This window comes from Equus caballus, unplaced genomic scaffold, assembly GCF_041296265.1.
Source record: "Equus caballus isolate H_3958 breed thoroughbred unplaced genomic scaffold, TB-T2T haplotype1-0000016, whole genome shotgun sequence".
NCBI classification, from domain to species: Eukaryota; Metazoa; Chordata; class Mammalia; order Perissodactyla; family Equidae; genus Equus; species Equus caballus.
The window spans coordinates 9,678,217-9,701,674 of NW_027222391.1; the positions used below are offsets into that span (position 1 = coordinate 9,678,217).

The window sequence follows — 23,458 nt, forward strand, 5'->3', positions numbered from 1 at the left end:
AAAGAAACATAAAATAGCTCATTATTTGCTCTATCCAGTCTACTCATGATTCTCTTTTTCATATTGTTAACTAAAAGCAGGAAATACTATTCATTAACAAATACTTTAATTGCACAATTGCAGTTGAGGAGAGTGATTTTGCATCAGTGGTTACCGTCCTCAGATACCACTCTGGTGCCACGTGGTTGGCTCTCTCCAAACGTTGCCACTTAAAATACATACATGTGTCTCCCACTGTGCCTGACATCATTGGTTCCCAGAGGGCAAACCTCTGCAGTCTTGAGAGAGTAGGTGGTATTTGCCTTGAGCCCTGACAACTGGCTCCTTTTCTTTAATTTTTGAATGGGTGACACAACCACACTGTTTAAAAACAATAAAATAGTAAAAATATAAAGAGTCACCTGCGGTGGGGCAGCAACTAGCAAAGCCTTGTTGCTCCCGAGTCGGGGAGCCAGGGCGGGGGCAGACGGGGGGCACCCGCACGGGGTTATTGGTGCTGAGGGAAACGCCCACCATCTAGTGGAGAAGACACGGGATAGAGAGGGCAGAGGCTGGAGTGTCCAGATGTGGTGCTGTGGGAAGGACACGGTATTCTTTATGGAAAGGATAACCTGAATCCAATTATAAGGAAACATCCGGCACAAAGGAGGAACATTCTATGAAAAACTGGAAGAGTATTTTATTCTACAAAAATGGAAATGTCATGAAAGAAACAGGCTGAGGATCTCTTCCAGACTGAAGAATGCAGGGAGACGGAAGCTCAGGGCAGCACGAGATTCAGGGCTTGATGCTCCGAGGGAGAAAAAACACGCTGTGAAGGGCATTTGGTGTCAATAGTGGATTAGAGAAAGGAAGTGTGTGAATGTCGAGTTTACTGAGGTTGATATCGTGTGTGGCTCCAGAAAACAACATCTCTCTTCTTAGGAAATACGCTCTGAAGTTTTAGGGGTGAAGGGACGTGGTGTCTGCACCTTACGTTAAAGTGGGTGTCTACCTAAATGCCAAACCGTCTCTCCTCACCTCATTTGCTGACAAAGAATTTGGGGGAGGTGCCCTGGCATTCTTTCTACTCTCTTCAAATCTTCTCTAAGCTTGAAATTGCTTCCAGACAAAAAGGTAAGAAATAACAAGTGCAATAATGGTTTTTTTTGTGGGGGGTGTTCCTGTTCGGACTTATTTCAATTCAGATGTGGCGTCAAACTTGCATGTTGATTTTGGCGCCTAGTTTTGTCAACGGTGGTTCAAACTGTGGTCAATGGTGTTTTTGAGAACTGCTTTGTTTCTTTGAGTCACACAAAAAGTTGAAATTCAGCCCGTGGGCGGCCAGGAATCCTGGAAATTTCAGGGGAGCTTCAGATCACTGCACAGTGTGGACTCCTCCTCATCTCTTCACCGTCACTTAGCTCACTGTGTGGCTGCAGTAGGTTGGCACAGCCCAGGAGGGGCAAAGGCTGGTGGGCAAGCCCACCACATCCCCTGAGCCACTCTCAACTGAGGACCTCAGGTCAGATGACGGTGACAACACCTCAGCAGTCTAAACTCTAGCTTCAAAATGAAACAGCACAACGGAAAGACAATTCAACCCCACGTCAGTCCCTTCAGGGAGCAGACCCATCGTGTGTTCATTAGGTAAACGTCAGGCCCCACATGACCGTGAGCCTCTGCTTGTGCTGCTAGTTTTCCCAGCGGAGCAATGCTGCATCCACACAGTGTGTGTCCTTTCCCAAGTCCGGCATCTGCTATTCCCCTCCTTTGGGTCCTAAAAGATCCATCTGCCCCTCTCTGTGCAGTTACTGAAAGCTCAGTATCTTAGTAGTGCTCTTATTTTTATTTCATTTATTTTGCTTTATGATGGTGGTCGTGTCAAAACATTCTGTGGGACGAGGGTGTTTATTCCAGCAATGGAATTTGTCTGTCTGTCTGGAGGTCCACTCTCTCCCTGCTTCTCCTGAGTCAGGTGTGGCAAGTTACTGCTTCCTGATCATTACGTAGGAAGAGGAACTTCCAGGTATGCCCAGCGTACGTGAGGAAGGTTGCCAGGAAACGCAGCTTTAGAAGAGCGTCGCAATGTTTGCAGCATTTCGCTCTTAAATTGCACCTCAACTGATTATAGAGAACACAAGTAACGGGGCCACAACTTGGACCCATGTGCGCTGCCTGAGAATCTCATTTGACAGCTGTCCTTGGGAGAGATTCCCCCAAATGAAGCCGTCTGCCTTTCAGGTAGATAGACATGGGTGTACATTTAGATAGCTACAAATGTAGGTACAGGTTTAGGTTGACATTTAGACTTGCATTTGGACATGGGCATGGTTATGTATTTTCAGGTTTGGATTTAAGGTAAGTATAATATATAATGAACCTGTAACTTGCCTGATGACAAGACAGGAGGGTTAGGACGCCCTGGGAACCTGACGATGGGGCGCGAGGGTTAGGATGCTGTGCTGTGGGCACCCTAACCCTAACTGTAGCCCTAGCCCTAGCCTTAGCCCTAACCCTAAGCCTAACCCTGTTGATGAGACAGGTGGGTTAGGATGTCATGGGCCACTGGTGATGAGATGGGAGGGTAAGGACACATTAGGAATTTAACAGAGACAATTATCCAATAAAATTTTGTTCCAGAAACAGATTAAGCTTCTCAAATCATTCATTTAGTTTTGCCTGGGTAAAGGCATTTTCTGTTGTAATTCAACCTAGAGGAGAAGAAGAAATTTGAAATCACTATGGAGATATTCACCCTCTTTAGCTGGTAGAGAATTTCTCATCGCATAAATGTAAATTTGCTTCAGATTTTGACACCTTTGAAGCGTTAAGAATAGAAAAATAATTCACAATTTAAATTAGTCTAAATTTAAATCTTTTTTTTAAAGGTTGGCACCTGAGATAACATCCATTGCCAATCTTTTTTTCTTTGTTTCTCCCCAAGCCCCCCAGTACATAGTTGTATATCGCAGTTGTGGTCCTGCTGGTTGTGCTATGTGGGATGTCACCCCTGCGTGGCCTGATGAGCGGGGCTCTGTCCATGTCCAGGATTGGAACTGGTGAAATCTTGGGCCACCGGAGTGGAGCGCATGAACTTAACCATTAAGCCACGGGGCTGGCCCCTAAATTTAAATCTTTCTGTTTAAATTTCCACATTCTTTTAATTATCACGTTAATTCAAACATTTCTTCTCTTCATTTCTATCCTCTTCAATTTTCTCTTGTTTCCTTCCAACATAAAATATGAGTTTGTTCTTGTGTACCTTTATGTGTGTGAGTATATTTATTTGAAATAAAAACGTATACACACACATACATACAAGTGAGTTTTACTTTTGAACATTTTCTTTGGACTCAACAATATATGGCCACACATTTTACTTATTTCTTGCAACATTTGTCTGATGTTACATTTGCTTTCCCAAATTATTTTCAGAAACAAGGAAGCTGGATCTCAGGGAGGTTAAATTAGCAACAATTTCATTAAAAAGTCATTAAAATTTATTGTGTAATTTCTTGAATTATACACAAAATGACTACTATTTAGTTCTTTTATGTGTGTACTGATGCATTTGTGGGGAATGTATGAGAGTTTACAAATTCGGTGTGGTAGAATCTATCAGTATTCTCTCCATTGCTTTTTTTCTTTTATTATTCTTACCAAAAACCTGAGCAGTCATTTCTTCACTTTTGAGTCTTTGTTACAAACAAAACTAAAATTGAAAATTTTCCTGCATCCAGTGGTAATATATCACCTTTTATACATGTTTCCAACTTCTTTTCACATCTCCATTATTCCTGATTTTATCTTTTGAGCTTTTGTGACTAGATCTATTTCTAAAAGTCGCATTATGTGGGCCATCATTTGGGAAGTATTGCTCTTTACCATTTGACTACACATCACCTTTGTCTTTTTAAGCATATTTGAATTCATGTGTCTTTATACAAGATGAAATTCTACCTTAGATACTGCTGCTTCTCCTATTTTAAAATCCTTCTGTTACATTCTTTTCTTTCCAAGTCTTTGGGAATTTTATCTTGGATTAGTGACTTAGGCACTAATTAGTGATATGTATCATTAAATTATTACTATTTTATGTAGTTATATAAATTAATTGTACATTTTCCTTCAAGTTTTTTACATATAGTTTTTTAGAAAACAATATTCTTAACCTAACTTTACTTTCACTGCTTTTGTTTGTTTCATAACTTCTTAGCTTTTTAAAAAATTTATCTTTCTATATTGTGCACAAATACATATGAATACACTTTCTACAGATGATGAATAGAGCCCTACTCACAGCATTGATGCTTTTTATGTTTTAGTGCAGACTTTTTTTCTACCTTCTGCGTACTTTTTCTTCTTTCTCAATAATGCTTCAACGGACATGCCCCCAGTCAACTACTATAATAATGACTCCTTATTTCAAAGGCTGTGTAAGATTCCTGGTGTGGCTGTATTACATATTTGGTGGTCTTTCATATTCTTTCTCATAAAATTGCTATTACTGCCACAAAAATATGTGGGGACTGTTACATTAAAACTGTGCATGTCTATCTGTGGCAATTTTGTTCCCAGGGGACATTGAACAATATCTTGAGACATTTTTGGCTGTCACATTGAGGAGGGGTGGGTAGAGGCCAAGGATGCTGCTGAACACCCTACAATGCACAGGACAGAGCCCTTCACAGAGAATGATCTGCACAGAATGTCAATAATGCTAAGACTAAGAAACCCTGCATTAAAGAATATCCACATTTTTAATATTTATAGCTGTCTTCAGATGATTTCCCCAACGTTATAAGACTTCACGTTTCTTTCAGCAAAATTAGAGAGCACCTCTTTTGCTACCTGTTTAAAAGTCCTAACTCCAGTCAACATGAGAGATCTTTCCCCAGGCTGATGAGTGTGGAAGAGATCTTTTCTTGTACTTTTAAATTATTTCATTGTTTGAAAAAAGATTCATATATTTGATCACCAAGGCATTTGCCTATTATTACGTGTCCATATATTTTAAGCTTATTTTTACACAGCTACATTTCAAATCTATTTTACACATTATTTCTACTTTTATAACTTTTGGTTGGATATTTTTGACCACAAAATAGTTTTAAGTTTTAAATTTTTAAATATATCTATGTTCTTACTTCTGATTTTCTCACCTTAATTTTGACGGTTTTGTCCACTATTAGATTTGATATGTAGATTTTGTATGTTATCTAAAATGTACTGTTTACACTGGGGACTTTAATCTCTCTGGTCTTTAAAGATGTGTGATATAAAGAACCACTTAACTTTCTTTCAGATAGCCATCTGTGCTAGATTTTATTCAATGGTCCAATTTTTTCCAACTAAGTTGAAATACAGCCTTTCCATATGGTAAATGTCCGTATCTACTGAAACTTAATTCCTGATTCAGTCAACAAATAATAATGCCATATATGCTATATGCCAGAAAGTTCTAGGTAGATTTAATGCTATACTCTCTTATGTCCAGGTCTTCGCTAATTCAATTACAATTCCATGTTGATGTTATTCATTTTCTGTTATTGTATATCATATTTTAGTTATTTTTTGATGTCCCATTCAAATTTGTTTCAGACCATTGTATGAAATCAGCCTACTTAACTGGTTTCATGTTCTTTTCCATTCCTTTTATTTCATAACTTCTCACTTGCTTAAATTTGTTTCTATACAAGTGCATGTATATTCACATACTTTTGGGAAAAACAAAGGTGAACAATGCAAGTGAAGTCCCTGTTTCGTTGCTACTTACGTTATATGGCAAAGTACAGAGTACAATAAAAAGTGTGAATGACATAATATGCCCATAGAAGAAGTCAATAAATAAAGTGATTTGGGGTAAAAATACAGTCTGAGAAGGAGTTTGCATGTTGGACAAAGACCAGAACCAAGACTAGGGTGTGCCCATTGGACTTGTCAAAAAAAGAGATCAAACCCAAAGTCTAAGAATAACAAAGGAAAAATAGGAGGGCTTGCCTCCTATGTTATCATACTATATTAAAAAATACTGTCAAATAAATATTGAACAGGACCAGGAAACACAAGTCTTATGCTCTTTGATATTTAAAAAGTCCAACTTTTGGGGCTGGCCCAGTGCTGCAGTGGTTAAGTTCACACGTTGCACTTTGGCGACCTGGGATTCACTGGTTTGGATCAAGGGTGTGGACCTACACACCACTTGTGAAGCCATGCTGTGGCAGGCATCCCACATAAAATAGACGAAGATGGGCACAGATGTCAGCTCAGGGCCCATCTTCCTGAGCAAAAACAGGAGGATTGGCGGCTGATGTTAACTCAGGGCTAATCTTCCTCAAAAACAAATAAATAAATATTTTTTTAAAGCCCATCTTTTGTTGTACTTTGTATATTTCCTTTTGTGAAATGTTCGTGTTTTAGTTTTGTTCATTTTGTGCTTGAAGAGTTCAATCATAATGTGTTTCATAATGTAAACATCTCAGTGCTTTTGCCTTTTGAACACTGTTTTTGTTCTCTCATTTTCTGCTGGACATCAGGGGATATAATGCGAATTGGAATGCCACCAGAACAGGGATACTTTTACTTTCTCATGGTCTCTCAGGGATCATCTGAGATACTAGATCTTTTTCTCCTCATGTTCACTTCATTTTTCTCTTCTCTGTCTTTATTGAACAGATGGCTTATGTTTCTTTAAAGTAAGGAGGAAAATGAGTATGCCAATAGGGATCCCCAAGTCGATCTGTCCATAGGAAGCTTACTAACTTGAATTTCTGGTACCATTTTTACGTTCTTTAGGGGAAAGATAACATGATCTGGCCAGCTTGAGGCATATCCACTACTGGCTGAATTAGTGTGACTGGGGGCAAGAAAGGCAAGGTAGTAAGCGACCCAGGAGGCCACGGTTTTTGTGGTGTGTGCATGTATGTGCACATATGCATGTGTGTGTGCTCTTTGTTGAGTGAGAACAGTCCTCAGAGAAGGGTTTCTGGGTTCATATATCCCAAGGTGACTCATAAGTTAGAGGCCAGAACTCAATCAACAGAAGTAACTAAAGGGGGTTGTCAATTTCAATTCAAGGGACACCGTTATAACAAAATGAACAAAGACCTACAAACAGTTCATGGGTGGGGGATCCCTGTGTCCTGCAGTTTCAGCTGTCATAGGGCATTCTCTTCATGCCTCAAGCTTCTCTGACACTGTCTCTCATCACTCCCTTCCTTGTTCATTGTCCTTGACACACTGGTTTCCTTTTGAGATTTGACTATCTGAAACAAGCACCTTCCTCAGGGCATTTGCAATGGCAGTTCACCCTGCAGGGCACACACTTCCCTGGATAACATCAATCTCCCAGCTATCTTCCTTGACTTCTCTGTTCAAACGTCACTTTCTTTGCAAATCTTGCCTGAACTTCCAGTAAAAAATAAGACCCCATCCTCTCTCTCCTTTAAACCTGCTTGAGTTTTCTTCATAGCTCCTGTCACTGTAGGACATGATTTTTAAAATATTTTATGTGCTTATATTCTTTCTCCATCATTGGATTGTAGGGACTTTTTGTTTTTCATCACCCTATGTTCATTGCCTACATAGTGCCTCGTATATTGTCAACACTCAATGTGAATTCATCAAATAAATAAAAAGTATTCTTACTAAAACATAGTATGCATTATGCTTGAAGAACAGTCTGAGCATGGAAAAAAAATTTCTAATGAGAAATGGAGCTAGGTGTTTCCAAAAGGTGACCAGTCCATACACATATATTAAAATGAATTTCTTGACTCTAAAATATAAACGGTAGCATTTATGCTAGGTTACCAGTGCTCGCTTGTGTGAAAATTACTCATTTTTTTCTCTGTACTGGTAGTCACCTCCAACATATGGAATCAAGGAACCTTACAGGAGTTTCAGAATTTCTTCTTCTGGGATTTTCAGAGAAAGCAAAATTTCAGTGCCTCATATTTAGGCTTTCCCTCTCCATATACCTGATCAATCTGTTTGGAAATCTGCTCATCATCTGGGCCATTTGCCTACACTCATCCAGGTCATCTCATCACACCTTCAAACACCTGTGTACTTCTTCCTCTCCAACCTCTCCTTTGTAGGCATTTGTTTCACCTCCATCACCATCCCAAAGATGCTTGTGAATATAGAGAGAGAAAACAAAGTCATGACCTATGCAGGCTGCACCACCCAGATGTATTTTTCTTACTCATTGCAGTATTGAACCACCTCGTTTTGACTGCGAGAGCCTATGACCAACTTTTGGCCATTTGTTATCCACTGCACTACATGGTCCTCGTGAAACAACTACTGTGTGGACTTTCTGGTGTCCTGGATCATGAGTAGTTTTCATTCCCTGTTACAATGCTTAATGGTGTTGTCACTATCCTTGTGTGTAGACATGGAAATCCTTCCCCTTTTGCGTGAAAGCAAACAGGTGGTCTAACTTGCCTGTTCTGACATCTTTCTTAATAACATGAACTGGGCTGCTGGCTGGTGGTCTCCTCGCTGGTATAATTTATTCTTAGTCTAAACAGTTTCTTCAGTATGTGGAATCTCATGAGCTCAGAGAAGCATAAAGCATTTTCCACATGTACATTTCACTTCTCCTTATTTTATTGTACGAACCTAGGATTGTACCTTAGCTCTCCTACTACCTACAGCTCAAACTCAAATGCAATAGCCTTGGTCATGTGCACTGTGATCATACCCTTGTTGAACACTTTCATCTACACTTTGAGGAATAAAAACATAAAAAGGGCTCTGAAAAGATTCTTTGAGAAGGAAATTATAAAACAACCTATTGTCCTTGGACAGATGCACATGATAGCAAGGCTTAAAACATCAGAGCCAGATATTGTGATTCTTTGATCAGATTGTGACGGGAGAATTTATTCCTTCTATTTAGCTGTTCTTCTTGAAAATGTAGACTTTAATATATAGTGTGTATTATAATAGGTCATTGGATGTCATTCCAACAACAGGATACTGTTTTCTTATTTAGCTTGGTGTCCACATTGGCTAACATAGTCACGTAAAACTGATAAATACAGGTCTCCAATTGTAGTCTTTGTAGAAACATATATTTCAATAAATACTTTAAATTAATATGATCATAGAGTCAGAGATGATGTTAATTACAATAAGGCAACATTTTAAGTTATAAATGTATGACTATGCAAACTATTTTTTGTGGCTTACATTTGCTTATTAATGTAGGTAAGATTGATGCCCATGTGTAAAGTCGATTATCATTGAAGTGGAGGATTGTTTGGTGTAATTATATTTTATATTGAATTACCTTCTTACTTCTGCTTGAGAACCTCCATTACTGCCTACAGATATGATTACTTCCATTGCTCTAAATGAATATCTCCCCCTTTAGTAAATTTTGTCAAAATCACTAAAAGTGTACTGAATGAACAATATCATTATCATCCATTATATGTCCTTTACACAATATAATATATACTAATTATGTATTATATATAAATGTTCAAAGGATGACTCACTAAAGAGCTTGAATTCTTGTCCAGTCCTATGAATCAGAGTCACACAAGTTTTGCACAAACACGCACATCATTTCAAATTCTTTGGTTCCCTATTAGGAACCTCAATGGAGTCAATTTTTAATAGAGTTAGATGAAGTAATCTTGAATAACGGAGTAATCATGAATGATATCTTCAAATATCAGAACAAATGCCTACAATGAGAAGTGACAATTATAATTTCCTTCAGTTCTGTTCACTTTGGTTATTGTATCAGCTGTTGCTGCATAATGTCATTCTAAAAGCAAATGGCTAATATAATGCATTTATTATCAAGTTGGATTATATTGAGGGGAGTTGTTCTGAGCTCTGGTCACCCACTAATGGGCCTATTGTCAGCTGTCAGTCTCTATACTGTGTATCTTGGGTGAATACATAATGTGTGCAATTGTAGTGCTCGTCTGTCTTGAACAATTTTAGTTCAGTTTGCTCCTTTTATATGTGAAGATCAGTCTTTAGCTTATGGAAAAAATGGGTTTATCAAATGTTAATTACTTATTTTAATTCCACTGTTCTCATATTCATATATGACACTTTGCCTTCGTCCAAGTTAGAAGACATATTTCCCAACACTTTAGGTGTGATTCAGCTACATGTGCTCTAAATCCTTCTTTGAGCCATGCACCACCAAAAATTTTTAATTATTAACTAATGCACTGAAGTTTAATTACATAAAATAAACTTCACATATTTAAAGCATACATTTTTTAAAAAATTAAAGGACCATACAAGAATTAAGAGTATATACTACATGGTTCCATTTATGTATAATTCAAAAAGGTGTACAACATGTTTTTCTTTTTAAAGATTGACACCTGACCTAACATCTGTTACCAATCTTCTTTTTTTTTCCTTCTTCTTCTCCCCAAAGCCCCTCAGTACATAGCTGTGTATTCTAGTTGTGAGTGCCTCTGGGTTGTGGTATGTGGGACACCGCTTCAGCATGGCTTGAGGGGTGGTACTATTGTCCGCACCCAGGATCTGAACTGGGGAAACTCTGGGCCACCAAAGTGGAGCACACAAACTTAAGGACTGGGCCATGGGGCCTGCCTCCAAAATGTGTACAATATGTTTTAACTGTTTTGTCATGTCATCATTACAAAATTTACTCACCTGAGCCTCAATTTCCTTATCTCTGAAATTAATGTGAGACCATTTACACTAACTTCAGATGAATGTTGTGAAGAATAAATAAAAGATGTAGAAATACTTTGTTGAGTGCAAGTAAAACGTTCAACTTTAGGAGAATGTGTATGTATATGCATGTATGCATTTGTATACATCTTTGTTTCATAGAAATACACACTTGTATATGTACACACACATAAACTCATTTAAATCCCATCTATTATGTTGAAAGAAAAGCTGCCCGGGGCGCCCACACCGCCGCTGCGCACGGACCCCGGCTACTGATGGGGATTTTTAGGCTGCTTAATTTTAAAACAGTTTATGATGAGGATTTTTAGGCTGGTTACTTTTAAAACTACAGATAAGAAGAAGGCTCCAAGGAGTGGAATTTGTTTGCCCTTTGATCAGAGACAATTACAGTTGTAAAGGAAATCTCCATGCCTCCCTCTCTGGAATTTGTTTGCCCCTTGTTGGGAAAACATTTACATTTCTAAGGGAAACATCTATCTGTGAAGATGCCTCCCCCTCTGAGCCAGGAGGAAGGGGGAATGGCCTATCTCTGGAAACTGTCTGACAACCTCATGTAACTGACCCCCACCCCAAAATCCTCCTTTGTCTTTAGTTAAAGATAATATTTGAGCGGTGACTTCTGCCATTTACTCAATCCGGTTTGATTCTTATCTTAAAGTTGTGGGACCGCCAAATGGCCAGACCAAACGGGCACTAATAAAGAGATAACTCACATACCTATGCCTTAAATTTGGCCCTAACCCTCAGTTCGGGGCAGCAGGAGCAGCAGAAGCTCTGACTACCCATGGGTCCTGTCCCCATGCTACTCTATCTCTATTCTCTAAATAAAAGAGCACTACTGCCAGATCTTGAGAGTCTAAGAAATCTTTCTTTCGACTCCTCGGCTCACCGATCCCGCATCACTACCACAGCCTGGAGGAGGAGGAGCACGGGCTGCCGCGCGCGCGCACGCGGGGTCCGAGCACACCGCCAGGCCAGCCTGCGGCAACCGGCTCATCGACTACATCCTGGGGGGCGGCCCGGCGGAGAGCGGCTCCGACGGGGAGGACGCCGCGGACGACGGCTTGGACAGCGGCAGCTCGCTCGCCGAGTCGGACCCGGAGCCGGACGCCGAGGGCCTGAGCCGCTGCGCGCCCCGGCCTCCCGGGCTACTACCTCAGTTTGTAATCTACCGGTCGTTGTTTTATGCCTCTCTGGTTTGCTCTAAAAACTGCCGCCAGCGTTAATATGTGTATTCATCCGTAAACACTCTGCAGGTGCGACAACGTGCAGGCGGGCCTGCTTTTCGCAGAGCCTTTGTTCTGTGTGTTCTGCGTCCCTCCCCGTTAGGTAGTCGTAGGGGTGTGTTTATGGAGCGTGGTGGAACACCGTCGAAACAGGCTAGTTTCAAGCCCCAGCTGTGTCAGTGGGAAGGAAGGCGGCATTCGCCTTGAAAAAAGCTTTTGGAAAATGTGTAGGCATTCTTTGAAAACCAGACCGAAGTATACTTTTGTTTCAGAGACTTAGGTTGTGTTCTGTGTTTCTGAAATCTAGGACCTTTGCATATTTGAAAATAGTGCAATATTTTTACATTTATTGGATTTGGGAAATTGTTCCTTGGGATCCCACCCTCAGTGCTCAATGAGGAAAAGCTTGGTTAGGAGTGGTTTGCTGCCCTCCTCTAAAGGCAGTGGCCAGACGGGTGTGAGCAGGATAGGGGGGACCGTTTGTAAGTTGGACCGAGGAGAAAAAGTTCCTGTCAGTTTCATCCAATTTTAGTTGTTAGAACAAACTTGAACCCCCATAATCTCAGAAAATCCTTGTAAGTTTTAATGGAACATTTTACACACTTCAAGTCTTGCAATGGTGCTTTAAGTATCAATGTAGCATGTGAAAGGCTTTGTACAGACAGGTGAAATTTCCTTTTCTGAGTGTGGAAATGTGATAACAGCACCTCTTCATCTTTAACTTGAAATCAAAACTATCAGATTTTATTTTTCTATAATTTAGGAAGGTGAAGTTAACAGACTAGAAGACTTCTAAATTGGCTTCTACAGATCCAGTAATTTAAATGTAACCAGTTCAATAGGATTTTATAGCTAAAATTGTATTTGTGTATATAACAACTAATCTGTAAATTGTAATAAATGTATTTGCAATTATTAAATGTTACATGATATTTTGGTTCAACTGTAAAAAAAATATTATGCAATATGTCAGATGACTACACGCATTATAAAGGAAGTATAAAGAAGGGAGTGGATAGGAGTTTTATTTTTTCTTGATGTTTAGGCAAGACCAGTACAAAAGTTGACCCTTCAATCAAGACCTCAAGAAAGAGAGGGCAGGAGCCACAACCATACTGGGAAATATGTGGCTGGCAGAGGAAATGGCCACTGCAAAGGCCCTGAGGATTATAAAACTTTCAGCAATTCAAGTCCAAAAAAGGAAGCAACTGTGATAAGGGAAATAAGCATGAAATAGAGTAATCAGAGATGGTGTCAGACGATTTGAAGGAAACAGTTGGTCTCGCTGCTGGTTAAAGTTCAAGACAAAGGAGTCACTATCCACACTATATACTTTTGTACTTTATAAATTTGGTGGCAAAGGCAGCCTGTAAATTGAAATAGATTCCCCCTTAATACCATCTATTGTTTGAGTTATGGCCTCTGTATTGTAAGAGTCACCATGGAATATATGGGACTATGTCTTCCTGCTTTGAGGATGGATCTCACTCTACAAGGCACAAACACACATACACACAAACACCAGACCTTTGCTTGTTGGGCTGTGTTCTTACCATGCTTTGAGTCCTACTGATTAATTGAAGAGTGTGTATAAATCAAACTGGCCAGATCAATTATCACTCCCCTAAAGAATGTAGAAGTGGTACCTGAAATTCCAGTTAGTAACTTCCTGTGTACAAATAAAATTGAAAATCCAGATTGGTACACTCAATTTCTACCCTGTATTTAAAGAAACGTATGCATTTTTTCAGTAAACTAAAAGAGAGAGAGACGAGAGAGAGAGAGAAATGAAATGGACATGAATGAAGAAAAGACCAAACAGTTCAGGTGGTCTCTGAGAGACCATAAAGAAGAAAAAGCATCCTTGGTTCTAATGACATTCCAACCCTTGTTATATCTCCTTGATGCTTAACAAAAAAGAAAATAAAAATAAGGGAGCAAAAATAAATTTGGCCATAGGACAAATGTAGTGATATCTTTATACTACAGACTAAACACTCCAAAAGAAAAATCTACTAAGGAAATAAACCAACACTTCACCAAAGAAAATATTCAAAGAATATCAAAGGCTGAGCTTATTATATATGAAGCAGTAGAAGAGTTGTTTTTTCTGTGCCTATTCCACATTTATTTGACCAATTAGATTTTCTATGATCTTACAGGGGATGAGTAAAATCCCTTTCACTCTTCTAATGTGGTATCTTTTCTTTGTTTTTCCTGGGCTTTGAGTTTTGATCTCTGTTTTCACAAATACAATGGGCACTCTCCAGTCTGATTCTGGCCTTTGTATAACATGCTAATGCCTCTTCGTACCATGCTCTATAAAATTTTGCTTATTCCATGGCAATCCATCCTCTGACTCCAAATGACAATCTTCATAAGATTTATGCCTCAAGATATTACATCATCCACATATTTGACATTGTACTGTGACTTCATAATTATAATGTAAGTACCAAAGGAGCAGGGCCTTCATCTTCATTGTTTACTGTAGCTTTTCAAGTGGTATGTGAATATATGTAAACTTAGAGAGAAATAAATTTAAGAAGATGAGTATTTATGAAATAAATGGATTAGCAGAGATAAAACCAGTAAAATAGAGTGATCTCATGCAAGTATGTTATTCAAAATTGAATGGAGCATTGAACACTAACTGAAGTATGATGTAAAACAACAGTAATTGAACAATAGTAACATGGATCAATAATTAATTTAGCAAAGATCTTGTCATAAGGGAATGTAACACAAAATGTACCTAGAACTTTCCGGCATGCACAGATACTGTGTTATAATATGTTCAATAAATCAGGAATTAGATCTCAGTACATATGGACATTTAATATGTGACGAGGTGTATTTCAGTTTAAATGGTAAAAGATGATTGTTCCAATCATCTTTGGTATAAATGGCTGTCCATCTGGAAGAAAACTAAATGGTTCCCTATTTCACACATCTTAAAAAGTCAGGATTAAAGACATCAATGTAAAGGGACACCGTACATTTAAGGTGTAAAAAAGCTACATATAAAAGCTACAAGTGGGCAAAACCATTGTAAGTAAGGCAAGAAAATCATAAGTAAAAGATAGTTATATTTAACTATATAAAATTTAAAACTTTTTGGACAATATATCCAACAAAACATCAATAAACAATCTGCAAAAATTTGAAATGCTGCTAACTGTTGAATAATAGACATATAATTTCTGGATGTAAAATAATAATAGGCATGTAGTAATGAACATAAGGATCAAGTATATGGATATTTGCTCAAATTGAGTAATATTTTTAGAAAACAACAAGAAATCTCTTTCCCATCCATCAGCCCGTGAGACAACTTAAGGATCTCTCACATTGATTGGGGTCAGAAGTTTTAAAGAGGTAACAAAAGAGTCTTGTCTAATTTTGCTGGCAAAAATGTGTTACACATTGGGGAAACAACCTGAAGATACCAAAAATATTAAAATATGGATATTTTTTAAATCAAGTTCTCTCAATCTCTACTCTATTGACAATCTGAGCTGGATCGTTCTTTTTGGTGGGGTCTTTCCTGTGCACTATAGGATGTTTAGAGCATCCCCAGCCTCTACTGACAACTCCCCATGTGACAGCCAAACATTTCTTCTTTGGATATTGATGAAGATCACTTGGGGGAACAATATTGCCTCTGGTGGAGAACAAGAGGGTTTTTTTAAATTAAAAATGTTCTTACTACTGGAGGATAAACGAACATGAAGAAGTTCAACTAAAGTGAACTCACTTAAAATTAGGACAAACAGTTCATAAAATATTGATTTAATCCAAGCTTTATGTCATGAGTTTTCTTAAAAACAAGATGTACAATCCAGAATTCTAATATTTGCCAACTCTGCATCAGTCATGGCCAGATGGAAGGTCAAAATAGTACATAACAACCTCAAAATATTTTTGTATAATTGTTATCATAACAATGTGTTTAGAAAGAATATGTGAGGCTTTCAAAGAGTGCTTATTACAGGCACACCGTGAGATATGCAGACGTTGAAATAACGAATCAGCATTGCACTAGTTAATTGGAGATAAGTCTATGAGGTATTGAGTAAAGAGGAAGAGCAGACACATACAAAGAAAGACTGCACAAAAACATAAAGAGCATTTACGATGGGCACAGGATAACATTCATACTTTTATAAAAAGTGTATAAATATATATGTGTGCATAACATAGGAAGAAAAGTTTTAAAAGAAACTAAGAATTTATGGAATAAAGATTGTCAGGAGGAATGAAATTAGATTAAGTATAGTAGTTTCAAAACAATTGCATGAAACAAAATTGAATGACAATCTATAACTTACTTATATAAAGACATAAAATGATACAAATTTATTGATATCAACATGGATCACTACTTCCAGATTAAATTTTCAAAGACTTAGAAATAGAAGGATGTAATAGAAGGGTTTTTAAAAATGTGGAAGAAGCAGAATCTAAGTTATAATTTCTTCTTATATCAAGATATATGGATTGAAATATACTCATGGAAGGTAAGGATGATCTTTACTCAGAAGTAAAGAAGAATGACTTACAGATGATGGTCAAACATAATGCAATTTTTAGAAATAGATCTAATCAGAAAAGGCCAAAAGGAACAATTTGGAATAACAGAGATGTGTAAACTAGTTGGTAATATGTATAAAGGGTGATTTCGTAGCAAGTATACTTAGCAAATACACAGAAGAACATTCACTCTCACTTTTGCTCACAGCAAAGATTCACAAGTAAAGAATATAAAAGTGACAGCTAAATTCTTTCTGTAAAATAATATAAAATCTAAACATTCAATAGAGAAAAGGAATATGGCTGAGTGATATATTTGACCCCACACTATTGATAAACACAGTTCCCCACGTATACGTCTATACATACATAAAATAATTCAATGACAAACAGCAAAATTATTGAAAAAAACCCTTCAATTCATTGTTTGGGATAATCTAATCAAAAACAGGAATAAAAACCCTCTGACCCCCTTATACATTATAAAGAACTTATACAGACAATTTACAATTGAGAAAACATATGCTAACCCACAAATATATTCAAGTCACAAGTAATGAAATAATTGCAAAGTAAAGCTATTTAGCATACCCATTTTTGCTTCTGACATGGTTTTTTTTACATGAATGTCCAGAGTGAAGCTTCGAAGATACTGTGAAATATATGTCACGTGAACAAATGTTGAAGATCTTTTCCATCAATACAGAAATATAGTTCAATGTGCCCCATCTTAAATATGAAAAAGAAATGCCTCCTCTTCACTGGATATCCTTCCATGAGAATACTCTATTTTCCTACTCCCTGTAATTGCAAAGCTCCTTGTACTTTTACTGGAAGCACTTTATGCCTGCCATTCCCTCCTCAACTGGGCTTGACTCCATTCATTGTCAACATTTACCCACGTGTTGCTGAGTTCAGTGTTCACTTCTCTTTTTTGGCATCACAAATAGATTCCTTAATTAATCAGATAAGAAAACAACAACAGAGATCTCTAGGTTCTGGATGAGATTGGTGGCTGTCAAACAACTTCAAGTACATGTGCTTGGCTTTGATTCTCTCTGACCCCTTCCAGCAGTATCTACTGGGCTCTCAGACTCACATGGATGGATATTCTGAGGGGAAGGTCTCTGTGGGGTCTGAATTTCTCCTGGATGGTTAATGATGGAGACTGCAGTTCTGTCCCCACACAAGGCAGCAGGAAGGAGGCTAGTGTTAGCATTCTAGCCAAACTTAGGACTCCAAAAGCAACAAGCAGGACCTGTCCAGTCCAAGCTTGCACATGCTGAGGGACTGCAGCAGAGGAGATGTTTACAGCTCCCTCTATCTGCTCATTAGGCACATTTCCCTCTTGTTACTCCAACTTCTAGTCACATGATTTCCCTGTGGGACACTAGTCTAAACAGAAAGGAAATCTTCCATGGAGTTTCTTTGTTCCCAATAGACCTGGCTAGAACCAAGTGAATTCAATTTTTATTAGTCCTTTTTCATGAACACTCCTGGGTTCCAGGGTCTAATCTCCCATCATTTTATCTTACTGCTGATTGAAATTTTTTTTCCAAAGTTGAAGACTGAGAAACCCATCTGGATGAGATCACTTGAATCTTCAAGTTATGGACTTCTATGGGCTGGCCCCATGGCCTATTGGTTAAGTTCAGCATTTTCCACCTAAGCAGCCTGGGCTCAGTTCCAAAGCATGGGCCTACACCATTTTTCAGCTGTCATGTTGTGGCAGTGACCCACGTGCAAAATAGAGGTAGATTGGCAGAGTTGTTAGCTCAGGGTGAATCTTCCTCAGCAAACACACATACCGCGCCCCCCCCCCCCCACACACACACACACACACGAAAACCCTATTGACTTGTAGTGGAGATGCAGCCCCTGATAGCTTCAGAAAATAGTTATTCTCCAAAATGAGAGAGAATTTAGTTTCTTTGATATAAACATTGTGCACTACACACTTTGGTAGCTTCTAGTTGATGTTGATTTTCAGGTACTTGTCTGCAGACCACTCTGAGTATCAAGACAGTAGTCAAGTGTTACAGTCATAAATGGGCAATTTGAGGCCTTCTTCACCAAGAACCCTCCTAAACAACTCAGGTCTGACCTTATGTTGTCAATTGTTGCACTCAGTATTTCAGCTCCTGCACACGTTTACACATGCCTCTTGAATATTTATCCCATGACAGGAAATGAAACTTTTAGAACTTTGGTTCTTTATCTATAAACTCAGTAATTTCTATCTATTGGAGTGGATGTGAGAAGTAATATTTTAGAGCTCAGCTGTAAATATTAAAAATGTAGATATTCTCTAACTTAGAATTTCTCAATCTCAGCATGATTAGCCTTCTGGGGAAGATCACTCTCTGTGGTGTGTTCTGTCAAGTGGATTGCAGGATGTTTAAATCATAAATGGCCTCCACACTCCCCTCTCAAAATGTCACTGCCTGAAATGTCTCTAGACAGTGCTCAGTGTTCTCTAGGGGGGGAATTGTCCCTGGTTCGTGAAAACCACAGTTTTCACTTAACTATCTCAAAGCATTTTTATTGCATTGGTATATTAATAATTTTAATATAGAATATGAAAGATCATCAAAGGTAAAAAATGGCAGAGCCACACCATGAAATAATATGGAACCATTGAAACAATGAATCAGCATTTTTCTGGTTGATTAGAAGGGCATCTATAAAATAGTATTGAGTAAGAAGGGAATGGGGGAGTCAGGCTGGAAAAAAGAAGAATGCCCCAAAACAGAAAGACGACTTATCATGCACAGAGGATTCTATTCAGGCATTTGAATTAAAATTTCCTGCATATGTATGGGTGCAAATATAGATATAAAAGTTTTAAAAGAACCTAGGAGCTTAAGGAAGGAAGAATGACAGTGAGAATGCAATTAGGTTAAGTTTAGTGCTTTCAAAACAAATCTAGGAAAGAAAAGAGATGGAAATATGAAATTAAATTCATATAAAGTATTAATAATTTAATGACATTGACATGGGCCACCGATTAATGACTAAATTGCCAAAGGCTTGGAAATAAAAGAATATAACAGAAAGTCTTTTACAATGTTGAGAGAAAGCACTATCTTAAGTTACAATATTATCTTCTGTAAAGATAGACACGTTTAAATATGCTTCTGGAAGATACAGATAATCTTTAATCAAATGTAAAGAAGAATGTGTTCCAGATGATGGACAAAGGTGATGCAACTTTTAGAAATAGATCTATTCACAAAACACCAGAAGAAAACATAAGGATTAACATAGACCTGAAAATGAGTTGGAAATATGTATAAAGGGTAATTTATTAGTATAAAGTATACAGAAGGACCTTCATTTTGATTTTTCTTTATAGCAAGGATTTGCAAGTGAAGAACAGCAAAGGGACAGCTCACTTTTTTCAGTAAAAAAATGAAAAGGAGTGAGGTGATGTCAGCATCATGGTGGAGGGAAATCTCCTGTAAACTCTCCCCTCAAAGATACAACAAGGACATTCATATGCCAACAGTGGACATCCACACAACACAAAAGATGTCGAAGAGACCCATGCAACCATATGTCAGAAGGTGGAGGTGCTAGAGCTCCCTCCCAAGGAAGTGGAATATGAGCTAAGAGGATGCTTCTCTTCCTCACCGAAGGCAAGCAGCCCAGGGAGTGCATTCAGCCTTCAGGAGGAAAGCAGAGGTGGGGAGGGAGGAGCAGCCCCCCATGGGAACACCACAGACCTCTGAGGCCCTCACCGCCCAGGGGAAAGCCCCTCACAGAAGGGACTAGCTATCATGGGGTGTGTCCATCAAACCAACACACTAGGAGAGTAGATAGCAAGGGCAGAGCAAGAAGCCCCTGAGATCATGCAAGAGAAGAAAGTGCCCCTCCCAGCCCCCAGAGCCAAAGCCCAGCACCTTGGAGCTGTCCCCACAGATCCCAGCAGGCTCAGATTAAGCAGCTCTTTACCCCCACCCAATGGCAAAGGGTGGAAGTGGCAATCAAGTACTACCACAATGAGAAAGTACAAATCCATGTCATCTGGCAGTATGAAAAATATACTAAACCTCCAGACCAGAAAGAAAATGGCAAGTATCCTGAAATCAATCCAGAAGTCTATAACCTAAATCACAGAGAACTGAAAATATCTATGATTAAAAAACTCAGTGAGGTAAAAAAGCATGCATGGAGACAATGCAATGAGTTCAGGAGCTACTTCACAAAAGAGTTTGAAACTATAAAGAGGAACCAATCAGAAATATTGGAAATGAACAACACAATAGATGAGATAAAGAAGAACATAGACTACCTGAATGGTAGAGCTGATAACAGCAGGAATGAATCAACATCATTAAGGACAGAAACAGAAATGCTTCATGAGAGGAGGAGAGAGAACTGAGACTAAAAAGAAATGAAGAAAATCTCTGAGAATTATCTGACTCAGTTCGGAAATGAAGCATAAGATATAGGTGTTCCAGAGGGAGAAGAGAAGGAGAATGGAGCAGAAAGCATGTTCAAAAAAATAATAGCAGAGAACTAAACCTGGGGAAGAAGATAGAAATTCATGTGAAAGACACCATCAGATCTCCTAACTTGTCAATGTAAAAAGGCCTACTGCAAGACGTATAGTAGTGAAGCTTGCAAAAGTCAATGACAAACAAAAAATACTAAGGGCAGCAAGACAGAGAAGGTAACTTACAAAGAAACCCCTACAAAGGCTTTCAGTGGATTTCTCAGCAGAAATCTTAGAGGCTAGCAGATAGTGGAATGATATATTCAAAGCTTTGCAAGATAAAAACATTCAACCAAGAATACTCCATCCAGTGAAAATATCTTTCAGATATGATGGAGAAATAAAAACTTTCCCAGATAAACAAAAGCTAAGGGAGTTCAGCACCACAAGAACCCCTGCTACAAGAAATCTTCAAGAATGCCCTCATACATAAAAAAACAAAGAAGAAGAAAGGGGTTACAAAGCACTGAGTAGGGAGATGAAGAGGTAGACAAAATCAGAAAATCGGAGTTATTCAGCAGAAGAGGTTAGCAAATACTCAGGTACAACATTAGAGATAAAGGGAAGGAAAATACTGAAAATAAAGATAGCCTTGTCATTCTAACCACAAACTCACAACAGACAATAGACTAAGATTTGACAAAAACAACTCAGGAGAGGAAGAGGAAAGGGACTGAATCCACTTAGTCTAAGGAGATGAGAAGTCATCAGAAAATGGACTATCTCATCTATGAGATTTTGCATGCAAAGCTCAGGGTAATGACTAAACAAAAAAGTAGATCAGAGTCACAAATAATAAACAAGGAGAAAACTAAGTAATCCAGCACAAAAAACTACCTAACCAAATTAGCAGTCCAAGATACATGGGAGAAGAAAACAAAGAAATGGAGGAAAATAGGAAAATGAGCAATAAAATGGCAGTATTAAGCCCTCATATATACTCATATATATATATAAAATCTTATATTCATATATACTTATTTTATTACATATTTTATATATGTTATTATATATAAAATAAACATATTAATTATTTTTATTATATATTTTATTATATATATATAATAATCACTCTAAATGTAAATAGATTGAGCTCTCCAATAAAAAGACAGAGTGATGAGATGGATTAAAGACCCACATATGCTGCCTCCAGAAAGTACATCTCAGCTTCAATGACAAACACAGGCTCACAGTGAAGGGATGGAAGATGATACTCCAAGCTAATGGCAAACAAAAGAAAGCAGGTTATGCAATATTATATCAGACAAAGTAGACTGCAAGATAAGACAGGTAAAGAGAGACAAAGAGGGGCAGTATATAATGATTAAAGGGACACTCCACCAAGAAAACATAACACTTATAAATGTCTATGCACCCAACACAGGTGCAACAAAATACATAAATCAACTCTTAAAAAACCTAAAAGGAGATATTCACAATAGCACAATAATAGTAGGGGACCTCACAACCCCTCTTACATCAATGAATAGATCATCTGCACAGAAAATCAACAAGGAAACAGGGGAATTAAATGAAAAGCAAGACCAGATGGACTTAAGACATATATATAGAAGACTCCATCCAAAAACAGCAGAATACACGTTCTTCTCAAGTGTGCATGGAACATTCCCAAGTAGAGACCATATGTTGGCAAATAAAGCAAGTCTCAATAAATTTAAGAAGACTGAAATAATAACAAGGATCTTTTCTGATCACAATGCTGTGAAACTAGAAATCAACTACAAGATAAAAGCTGAGAAAGGGACAAAGATGTGGAGACTAAACAACATGTTACTGAACAACCAATGGATTATTGAATAAATCAAAGGGGAAATAAAAAATATCTGGAGACAAATGAGAATGAAAACATACTATATCAACTCATATGGGATGCAGAAAAATAGTACTAAGAGGGAAATTCATGACAATGCAGGCTTACCTTACCAAACAAGAAAAATACAAAATAAGCAATCTCAAACTACACCTAACTGAATTATAAAAATGAGGACAAACAAAGCCTAAAGTCAGCAGAAGGAGGCAAAAAATAAAATTCAGAGGATAAATAAATGCACTTGAAACAAAAAACAGCAGAAAAAATCAATGACAGAAAGAGCTGGTTCTTTGACAAGATGAACAAAATTGACAAATACCTAGCCAGACTTACAAAGAAAAATAAGAGAGAAAGCTCAGATAAATAAAATTAGAAATGAAAGAGGAGAAATTACAATGGATACCACAGAAATACAAATGATTATCAGAGAATACTATGAAAAGCTATATACCAACAAATTGGACAATCTAGAAGAAATGGAAAAATTCTTAGACTCTTAAACCTCTTAAAGCTGAATCAAGAAGAAATGGATAATCAGAAGAGAACACTCACAAGTAAAGAGATTGAAACAGTAATTAAAAACATCCCCCAAAACAAAAGTCCAGGATCAGATGGCTTCCCTGGAAAATTCTACCAAATGTTCACAGACGATTTAAGAACTATGCTTCCTCAAACTATTCCAAA

At 38.0% G+C, this 23,458-nt stretch overlaps 1 protein-coding gene and 1 long non-coding RNA gene across 2 annotated transcripts in view; both read right to left on the reverse strand.

The window, feature by feature from the left end:
* LOC138922878 (uncharacterized) overlaps positions 1-23,458 on the reverse strand; it is a 58,599-nt gene that overhangs the window by 14,446 nt on the left and 20,695 nt on the right. The gene's annotated exons all lie outside the window — the stretch shown is intronic.
* On the reverse strand, positions 531-9,742 carry LOC138922829 (uncharacterized). The gene is made up of 3 exons (XR_011435949.1): positions 9,492-9,742; positions 7,962-8,116; positions 531-2,693 (listed from the first exon to the last, which is right to left on the reverse strand). It is a non-coding gene; the product is annotated as an uncharacterized lncRNA (long non-coding RNA).